Source organism: Malaclemys terrapin, chromosome 4 (genome assembly GCF_027887155.1).
Source record: "Malaclemys terrapin pileata isolate rMalTer1 chromosome 4, rMalTer1.hap1, whole genome shotgun sequence".
Taxonomy (NCBI): Eukaryota; Metazoa; Chordata; order Testudines; family Emydidae; genus Malaclemys; species Malaclemys terrapin.
The window spans coordinates 6,729,361-6,740,188 of record NC_071508.1 but is presented as its reverse complement, the minus strand read 5'-3'; positions in this window follow the sequence as shown (position 1 = coordinate 6,740,188).

The window sequence follows — 10,828 nt, the reverse complement described above, 5'->3', positions numbered from 1 at the left end:
CGGTTCCCCCATGCGGGACTCGGCCCCTGGGCTAGCCCGCGCCACTCCCACGCAGGGAGGCCCTCTCCTCTCTCCTTCTGCCTCCATGGGGCACCAGCGCTGCAGCCAGTTCCCCCAGCCTCACAGACAGGTAGGCAGCGCCACCGACTGTTCCCTCCAAGCTGGCTCCTTCCATCACCTCCCAATGACACTGGCCCAAGGCTGACAAGAGGACCAGTACCCCATGGAGCAGCCCACGCTCCCAGCATGCACTGCTAGCCCAGGGGTAACATTGTACATGGGAGATGTTAGCGTGTCCAAGCCAACGTCCATCCCTTCTGGAACCGGGCACAGCTGGATTCGGGGACCCACAGAACCTGGCACTAGCCCCCAGGATACAATTAGAGCGGCCCATAAATGGAGCTCTCTGGGGGCCTGTCTACACTGCCGCTGGAGATGTAATTCATGAGCAGCTGTACACACCAGTGCAGGAACCTCTACCCGAGCGAGGAATCTCCCCTCCATCTGCAGGGTCGGTGACAAAGTGGGAATTCTCTGTAATATTTTGAATGAAGCCCATGCGTGCCTCAGTTTCCCCCCTATTTCATATTGTTACCCGGGGGCCGGGGAAGGACTGTTTGCTCTCAGGACAGGCTAAGAGACCTGGTCTATGCTACAAAGTTAGGTTGAAGTAGGCCGCCTTGCATCGACCTAGCTGTGCATGTGTCCAGGCTTCGTTCCAGCGTGGCGGGGCTCTGGCTGACCAGAACGGTTGATGCTTTAACCTTCATTTTTTTCTGCTGACCTACGGCCACCCCATGCTGCGTAACAGGTGACTAATAAACCTGCCTGGTTTGCCAACCCTGCGTGTGTCACTGCAAACACTGGCTGAGGTGCATTAGTCCCTGAAGAGTGGCCTAGTCTCTCCCAGGCGTCCAGTTCAGCTGGACTCGCCAGGCAAAGCTCATGCTGTGAAACACGAGTGCTGGAGCCCCAGAGGTTCGCCGGAAGGAGGCAGTGAGGCCTACCCCAGGCAGTAAGATTGAGACCCCTTGGGGGCTGGACAAACTGAAGGGTTCCTCCTAGAGACTGTTCCAAAACTGGGGGCGTAGCACCGATGCTGTTGATCCGTGACAGCGGAGACGTTCCCTGCGACTCCCGTGGCATGGTCGGAGCACACGGGAGCCAGTTATCCTGGGCACAAGCCTCGTATCACCCCATTTCAACCGCACCCACAGGCCAGCCCCTGTCTGGAACATGCCCTGCCTATTGACTGCACAGGGAGGCAGTACCCCAACCATACCCTGCGTAGCACTGCACTCACCGTAACGGGGCAGTATGGAGCAAGGACACAGACCCACCTAGCAAGGAAGCAGGGGCGGAAGGCCGCCCCCAGTGGGTAGCATGCTCACCCGGACCATGGGTTCCAGTCCCTGCTCTAACACAGGAAACTGACAGCAATAGCTATTGGGAATGGCTCCCCGCAGTCGCTCTGCTTTGGAAACGCAACGATGACCCAGAATCGAGTGACGTTTGCTCCAGAACAGAGCGCCCTGGGGGTGGGGGCCACTATTCTGCAATAGCGCCAGCCATCAGCATCCCCATGTAGATAAGCCCATAGTCACTGAGCCTCAGCGCCCCTCTATCACCAGGGTCACAGCCCTGCCCTGCCGCAGTGGGGCAGGCACACACAGATGAATGTACTAACCCCCGTGGGGTGCGCGGACGTGACAGGGACGGGGCGGAGGCAGGCCCCATGGTGCTGCAGCCCTGTGCCGCGCTCAGGTCCAGAGCGGGACACACGCCCCACCGCAAAGACTTGACTTGGGTTCTCGTTGTGTTGTTCCCAGTGCCCCCAAGCTCAAGGGGCCCCAGCCGCCCCCGGAGGAGAGGGGGCATCACAGCTCTGATTACAGTGGGTTACAGTGTGGTTCAGTGGCTCTCAGCCCCCCCACTATACAAATTGTTCCAGAGTCTCTGACCCAGGGCAGCTCAGGTGGAGGCCCAGGGAGGGGGCCTGACTCCCAGCCCCTCAGTTTTAGAGATGGGGGGGGGCGATCTCCCCACCTGAGCCAAGCTCCGTTACCCCAATGCCCAGCCCGCCCCACGGGCACGGGGGGGGACCCCCTGCCTGGGATGTGCAGAAGCCCAGATGTGCCCCAGCCCCACAGCTTCGGGAAGGGGGAGCAGTGGGTCACTCCGCTCCAGGGGGGCTCAGAGGAGGGACCAGCGACCCCCCCGAGCCCGGACGAGCCGGAAGTGGCGGCAGCAGCACGTGGAGCCAGGCCCTGCCAGGCTGCTCATCACACCCTCCGCCCGCGGGGTGGGACCCGGCCCCCGGCCCCGAACCCGCCCGGGTCCCGCCGCCGCCGGCAGAGGCGCAGGGCTGGGGGCGCCCCGGCCGCGGCTCCTACCTGCGCTGGGCTCCGGCTGCTGGTCCCGGCTGGGTTGTGGGGAGACGGGAGTCCGGGACTTCCTCTTCCCCTGGGCGGGCTGCTCCCGGGCCGGGTCAGACCCACCCCCGGGAACTCCCCCACTGCCAGCTGCAGCGAGCTCCACACCCCTCCCTCGCTTCCTGCCCCATCGCGCCCCAGCCAAGGGGGGGGGCACTGTGCGGGGAGCTGCCCCCCCCCCCGCATCTGGACCTCCTCCATCCGGACCCCCCCGCCTAGCTCCACCCCGCAGACCCTCACCCCCCTGCACCTGGACCTCCCCCCATCCATCCAGACCAGCCTCCGCGCCTAGCCCCACCCCCCCTCCATCCGGACCCCCCCCCTCCGACCCTGCCCCCCCGGACCTCCTCCCATCCATCCAGACCAGCCTCCGCGCCTAGCCCCACTCCCCTCCATCCGGACCCCCCCCTCCGACCCTCCCCCCCCGGACCTCCCCCCATCCATCCAGACCAGCCTCCGCGCCTAGCCCCACTCCCCTCCATCCGGACCCCCCCTCCGACCCTGCCCCCCCGGACCTCCCCCACATCCATCCATCCATCCAGAGCAGCCTCCGCGCCTAGCCCCACTCCCCTCCATCCGGACCCCCCCCTCCGACCCTGCCCCCCCGGACCACCCCCCCATCCATCCAGACCAGCCTCCGCGCCTAGCCCCACTCCCCTCCATCCAGACCCCCCCCCTCCGACCCTCACCCCTCCTGCACCTGGACCTCCTCCCCCCTCCTCTGGACACACACACACACCCCGCTGAGCCTCCATCCCACACACAATGAGCGTCAACCCTCCCGCACCCAGATGCCCCCACAGGACCCCCACCCAGACCCTGCCAGCCAAGGCCCATCCCCCTGCATCTGGACCCCCTCGCACCCAGATCATCCGCTGAGCCCCCTGCACCTGGGCCACCCCGCTGAACCCCATCCCACTGAGCCCCAACCAGCTGCACCTGGACCACCCCACCAAGCCCTTGCCCCCCGCACTCAGACCCCCACTCCCTCAGTGCCTGCACCCACCCAATGAGCCCCCTGCACCAAGATGCCCCATTCCAAGCCCCATCCCCCCCACACGTGGAACCCCTGCTGAGCCCCAAACACTTTCACCTGGACACACACACACTCATCTGTCCCATTCTGCCTGAAACCAGATCCCCCACTGATCTGCCCGCACCCAGATTGTCCCACACAGAACCTTCTCACCCCGCACTTGGATCCTGCCGGGCTGAACCTGCCTGTCCCACACCTGGATCCCTCCACATCGAACCCTCCCACACCTCTGAACCTGGACCACTCCCATGTCCCATCAGAACCACCATGCAACTCCCCCTCCCCTGCAGCCGAATCATCCCACCCAGAAACCCCTGGCCCCATAGCTGAATCCCCACTCCCAGCACTGATCCCTTTGCACCTGATACCAGCCTTCCAGGCCAAAACATACACCCTGCACCCCATGTTGTGGAGCGGGATGCGGGGGCTCTATAGGGGGCGCTCTCCCCTCTCAATCACTGCTGACCCCGGTGTGGCAACATACACAGCCAAGAGCACTAGCCCTTGTGCAACTGGACACCCCCACCCACACCAAGGCCCCTGCACCGGTCCCCTGAGCCATCGCACCAGTTACATGCGGGGCAGCGCCCGTGCAGACAGAGAGCCCAGATGTAATAGCAGGGCACCAGGCCCTGTTGCGGTGTCGCTGCCCACGGCTCAGCTTGGATTCACACTCCCAGCTCTCTCTCACCCCCTCTAAGCAGGTTCCAGGCCCTGGGCACTAGTCCCAGGACACCCAGTCCCAGCAGGGTCCGTGCCCTGAGGTTCGTGTGACCACCCCCACCGCCCCGCATGAGGAGATTCCTGCCCCAGGAATGTTGGTGTCTCTGCTGCCTCTGACTCCAGCTGGATCCATGTGATGGTGTTTCCATGTATGGAAATAGCTGCTTCAACATGACCGCTGACGGCTGATTTCCCCAAGGCACTTAGTCAGTATCCCCAGCGGCAGACGCCAGATCCCATGATCCTAGCCGAAGGGCCTGCATCGCGGCTTCCATGCCCTGCCTGACTCAGTCCCTGTCTTCCCTGCCTCATCTGCTTGCTCCACTGCGTATTTCCGGGGCTTTTTCTATCTGCAGGGTGGCCCCAGCTGACCTTCCCCTCAAGAAATGTGCCACTACCCATCTCCTGTGTCCCCAGCCTGTCTGTGAGGCCCTGGCATCCATCCCCTTGCCCCATTTCTCCTGGCAGGCCAGAGAAAACACCCCACCCTGAGCCATCGCGCCAGTCACATGCAGGGCAGTGCCCATGCAGACGGAGATTCCAGCACCCGGTCCTGTTGAGGTGGCTTCCTGGACATCTCTACCCACTGCTCAGCTTGGCCAGAAGCCCCTTCTCTCTTGGTGCAGATAGCACTGCCACAGCCCTAGGCCCCACCCTGTGTTGTAAGCACAGGACCCGCCACGCCCTGCTACTGCAGCCCCATCCCCTAATTCTGTGCCGGGGGGCCCTAGAGGAGCTGGGGTCCCTCGGGGGAGAGGGCCTTGGGCAGGCACAGTGATTGGCCGGACAGCACCCAGAGAGGGGAAACACTTTAGCTTTACAGCCCTGCCTCTGGACAGGAAACAAGCTGGATCTGAGCTCCCGCCCAAGGGGTCATTAGAGAGCATGGAGGGGCCTCCCAGCAAAGGAGAGGAGGAGCTTGGTGGGGATGTTGGGCTCATGGGATCTGGACTCTGCTGGGGAATTGGGGGGGGAGAAGGGGGGAGCTGGCTTTTCAGACTGTTCTCGAGGGCAGATAGAGCCTCACATGGCACCAAGCTCCCTCCCCCACTTTCCATAGCACAAACCGCAGCTGCTGAAACCCCACCACACACACCTGCTCCACCACATTCCTGGGCAGGGATCGAAGCTGGACTCCAGGGTCTAACCACAGTAGCCTTTACTGCCTGGGCTTGGAGACCCCTGGAGCAGACTCAACAGCCTCTCCCGTGGGGGCCAAGCCATGGTCGGGGGACAGAGCTCCCCACAGGGCCTGCTACACTCCCAGGAGGATGGCAGGACTCCCCGCAGTGAGGGAAAGCACCAGGGAAGCCGTGCTTGGAAAAGGTTGCTGTATTAATGCACGCTCCCTGCTGGCGGTCGGAGCAGCTGCCTGGAGTACAGGGACTGCTGCCCCACAGGGATAGGGGCCAGCAGAAGGTTCAGAGCCCACTCAAGGAGGCTACAGCATCTGCGCTGCTCCAGTACCCCGTTCCCCTCCAGCCAACTTAGGACTACCGGGACACTGCATTTGAGACAAGAGTCCCAGCACCTCCGCATGATGAGGGTCCTGGGGCAGCTGCAGGGTTTGGTCGTGGCCCAGGTGTGCCACTCTGTACCTCGGGGGAACGCCTGACACCCCCATGTTCATCTTTATAAAATGATTGAGTGGTAGCCAGTGCAAAGTGTGTCATGTTGGGTGTCTTCGGGAGGCTCATGATGCACTGAGCGTGGTTGTTACAGTGATGTTATAGTAACGTTAACGGTTGTAATTTCATGTATATAGTTATGAGGCTAAAAATGTATCCTCATGGCTTAAAGCAAGCCCAGGCAAAAACTCTCCAAGAACAGAGGGGCAGTTCACACCTCATCAGGGCATGGATGGGACAAACCCAGCCCAGCCTCACAGGAACAAAGGACACTGGCTTAGGCCTGGTCTACACTACGAGTTTAGGTCGACTTTAGCAGCGTTAAATCGAATTAAGCCTGGACACATCCACACGACAAAGCCCTTTTTTTCGACTTAAAGGGCCCTTTAAACCGGTTTCTTTACTCCACCTCCGACGAGGGGATTAGCGCTAAAATCGGCCTTTGCGGGTCGGATTTGGCGTAGTGTGGACGGAATTCGACGTTATTGGCCTCCGGGAGCTATCCCACAGTGACCGCTCTGGACTGCGCTCTCAACTCAGATGCACTGACCAGGTAGACAGGAAAAGCCCCGCGAACTTTTGAATTTCATTTCCTGTTTGCCCAGCGTGGAGAGCACAGGTGACCACGCAGAGCTCATCAGCACAGGTAACCATGATGGAGTCCCAGGATCGCAAAAGAGCTCCAGCATGGACCGAACGGGAGGTACGGGATCTGCTCGCCATATGGGGAGATGAATCAGTGCTAGCTGAATTCCGTAACAGTAAATGAAAGGGCAAAATATTAGAAAAGGTCTCAAAGGCCATGAAGGACAGTCGCCATAACAGGGACGCACAGCAGTGCCGCATGAAAATTAAGGAGCTAAGGCAAGCCTATCACAGAGCCAGAGAGGCAAACGGAAGGTCTGGGGCAGAGCCGCAAACATGCCGCTTCTACGCAGAGCTGCATGCCATGCTAGGGGGGTGCAGCCACCACTACCCCAACCGTGTGCTTTGACTCCATCAATGGAGAATCATGCAACAGGGAAGCGGGTTCGGGGTACGCAGAAGATGATGATGATGGAGACAATGAAAATAGCTCACAGCAAGGAAGCGGAGAAACCGGTTTCCCCAACAGCCAGGATATGTTTATCACCCTGGACCTGGAACCAGTAACCCCCGAACTCACCCAAGGGATGCTCCCAGACCCTGAGGGCACACAGGGGACCTCTGGTGAGTGTACCTTTGTAAACATTACACATGGTTTAAAAGCAAGCGTGTTTAATGATTAATGATTAATTTGCCCTGACAATCGCAGCCAGTACAGCTCCTGGAAAAGTCTGTTAACGTGTATGGGGATGGAGCAGAAATCCTCCAGGGACATCTCCAGAAAGCTCTCCTTCATGTACTCCCAAAGTCTTTGCAAAAGGGCTGCCTTATCCTGTCCGCCATGGTAGGACTCTTTACCATGCCAGGCCAGTAGCACGTAGTCTGGAATCATTGCATAACAAAGCATGGCAGTGTATGGTCCCGGTGTTTGCTGGCATGCAGACAACATCCATTCCTTATCTCTCTTTGTTATCCTCAGGAGAGTGATATCACTCATGGTCACCTGATTGAAATGGGGTGATTTTATTAAGGGGACATTCAGAGGTGCCCGTTCCTGCTCGGCTGAACAGAAATGTTCCCTGCTGTTAGCCACGCAGTAGGTGGGAGGGGTGAAGTGATCATCCCAGAGAATTGGGTGTGTGTGTGGGGGGGGGGGGGGGGGGTAGTTGGGTTTGTGCTGCATGTTAACCCGGAAACCGCAGCCCCTCCTTTTACATTGCAAACCCATTTTAAATGGCCAACCCAACAGGTCCTTGGTATGGGAAATGAGGGCGCTGCTGTTTGAAACCATTCCTACGTTATGAAGGTTAAAAAAGCCAAAAAAGCCAAAAGACTGTGGCTTACCATAACAACAAGGAGTCTGGTGGCACCTTAAAGACTAATAGATTTATTTGGGCATAAGCTTCCGTGGGTAAAAACCTCACTTCTTCAGATGCATAGAGTGAAAGTTACAGATGTAGGCATTATATACTGACACATGGAGAGCAGGGAGTTACTTCGCAAGTGGAGAACCAGTGTTGACAGGGCCAATTCAATCAGGGTGGATGTAGTCCACTCCCAATAATAGATGAGGAGGTGTCAATTCCAGGAGAGGAAAAGCTGCTTCTGTAATGAGCCAGCCACTCCCAGTCCCTATTCAAGCCCGGATTAATGGTGTTAAATTTGCAAATGAATTTTAGTTCTGCTGTTTCTCTTTGAAGTCTGTTTCTGAAGTTTTTTTGTTCAATGATAGTGACTTTTAAATCTGTAATAGAATGACCAGGGAGACTGAAGCGTTCACTTACTGGCTTATGTATGTTACCATTCCTGATGTCCGATTTGTGTCCATTTATTCTTTTGCGGAGGGACTGTCCAGTTTGGCCAATGTACATGGCAGAAGGGCATTGCTGGCACATGATGGCATATATAACATTAGTGGATGTGCAGGTGAATGAGCCCTTGATGGTGTGGCTGATGTGGTTGGGTTCTCTGATGGTGTCACCAGAGTAGATATGGGGACAGAGTAGGCAATGAGGTTTGCTACAGGGATTGGTTCCTGGGTTGGTGTTTCTGTGGTGTAGTGTGTAGTTGCTGGTGACTATTTGCTTCAGGTTGGGGGGTTGTCTGTAAGCGAGGACTGGCCTGCCTCCCAAGGTCTGTGAGAGTGAGGGATCATTTTCCAGGATAGGTTGTAGATCGTGGATAATGCGCTGGAGAGGTTTTAGTTGGGGGCTGTATGTGATGGCCAGTGGTGTTCTGTTATTGTCCTTGTTGGGCCTGTCCTGTAGTAGGTGATTTCTGGGTACCCGTCTTGCTCTGTCAATCTGTTTCCTCCCTTCCCCAGGTGGGTATTGTAGTTTTACGAATGTTTGATAAAGCTCTTGTAGGTGTTTGTCTCTGTCTGAGGGGTTGGAGCAAATTCGGTTGTATCTTAGGGCTTGGCTGTAGACAATGGATCGTGTGATGTGTCTTGGATGGAAGCTGGAGGCATGTAGGTACGTATAGCGGTCAGTAGGTTTTCGGTATAGGGTGGTGTTTATGTGACCATCACTTATTTGCATTGTAGTGTCCAGGAAGTGGATCTCTTGTGTGGACTGGTCCAGGCTGAGGTTGATGGTGGGGTGGAAATTGTTAAAGTCCAGGTGGAATTCTTCAAGGGCCTCCTTTCCATGGGTCCATATGATGAAGATGTCATCAATGTAGCGCAAGTAGAGGAGGGGCACTAGGGGACGAGAGCTGAGGAAGCGTTGTTCTAAGTCAGCCATAAAAATGTTGGCATACGGTGGAGCCATGCGGGTTCCCATAGCAGTGCCACTGACTTGAAGGTATAAGTTGTCCCCAAATCTGAAGTGGTTGTGGGTGTGGCTTACCATGGCTGCCTGCAAGCCGAATTCTGTTGCCTGGCAATGCGTGAGTGATCTCTCACACCAAACCGGCAGGCCCTCAATATAAGAGTAAAAATGCAACCTTGTAACAAAAGCACATGTGCTGTGTAATGTGAACAGCAAAATTTAACGTGAAAGAGTGTAGTCATTGTTCTCTAAAATGTGTCTTTTTTAACCACCTCTCCCTTCTCCTCCACCAGCTGCAAATGTTTCTCCTTCGCAGAGGTTAGTGAAGATTAGAAGGAGAAAACGGCGGACTCGGGATGATATGTTCTCGGAGCTCCAGATGTCCTCCCATGCTGACAGAGCACAGCAGAATGCTTGGAGGCAGTCAATGTCAGAGTGCAAAAAAGCACAATATGAACGAGAGGAGAGGTGGCGGGCTGAAGAGGATAGGTGGCATCAGCTTGCTGACAGAAGGCTAGAGTCGATGCTCTGGCTGCTGGAGCATCATACTGAAATGCTCCAGCGTATGGTTGAGCTGCAGGAAAGGCAACAGGAGCAGAGACTGCCGCTACAGCCCCTGTGTAACCAACAGCCCTCCTCCCCAAGTTCCATAGCCTCCTCACCCAGACGCCCAAGAACATGGTGGGGGGGCCTCCGGCCACCCAGCCACTCCACCCCAGATGATTGCCCAAGCATCAGAAGGCTGGCATTCAATAAGAGTTAAAGTTTTAAAGTTTTAAACTGCAGTGTGTCCTTGTCCTTCCCTCCTCCCCCACCCCTCCCGGGCTACCTTGGCAGTTATCCCCCTAGTTGTGTGATGAATTAATGAAGAATGCATGAATGTGAAGTAACAATGACTTTATTGCCTCTGCAAGCGGTGCTCAAAGGGGGAAGGGGAGGGTGGTTAGCTTACAGGGAAGTAGAGTGAACTGGAGTGGGTGGGTGGGAGGGTTCATCAAGGAGAAGCAAACAGAAGTTTCACACCGTAGCCTGGCCAGTCACAAAACTAGTTTTCAAAGCTTCTCTGATGAGCACCGCGCCCTGCTGTACTCTTCTAACCGCCCTGGTGTCTGGCTGCGCGTAATCAGCGGCCAGGCGATATGCCTCAACCTCCCACCCTGCCATAAATGTCTCCCCCTTACCCTCACAGATATTGTGGAGCGCACAGCAAGCAGCAATAACAATTGGAATATTGGCTTCGCTGAGGTCTATCCGAGTCAGTAAACTGCGCCAGCGCGCTTTTAAACGTACAAATGCACATTCCACGACCATTCGGCACTTGCTCAGCCTATAGTTGAACAGGTCCTGACTCCTGTCCAGGCTGCCTGTGTACGGCTTCATGAGCCATGGCATTAAGGGATAGACTGGGTCCCCAAGGATAACAATAGGCATTTCAACATCCCCAACGGTTATTTTCTGGTCCGGGAAGAAAGTCCCTTCCTCCAGCTTTTGAAACATACCAGAGTGCCTGAAGACGCAAGCATCATGTACCTTTCCCGGCCATCCCACGTTGATGTTAGTGAAACGTCCCTTGTGGTCCACCAGGGCTTGCAGCAGCATTGAAAAGTACCCCTTGTGGTTTATGTACTCGGTGGCTTGGTGCTCCAGTGACAA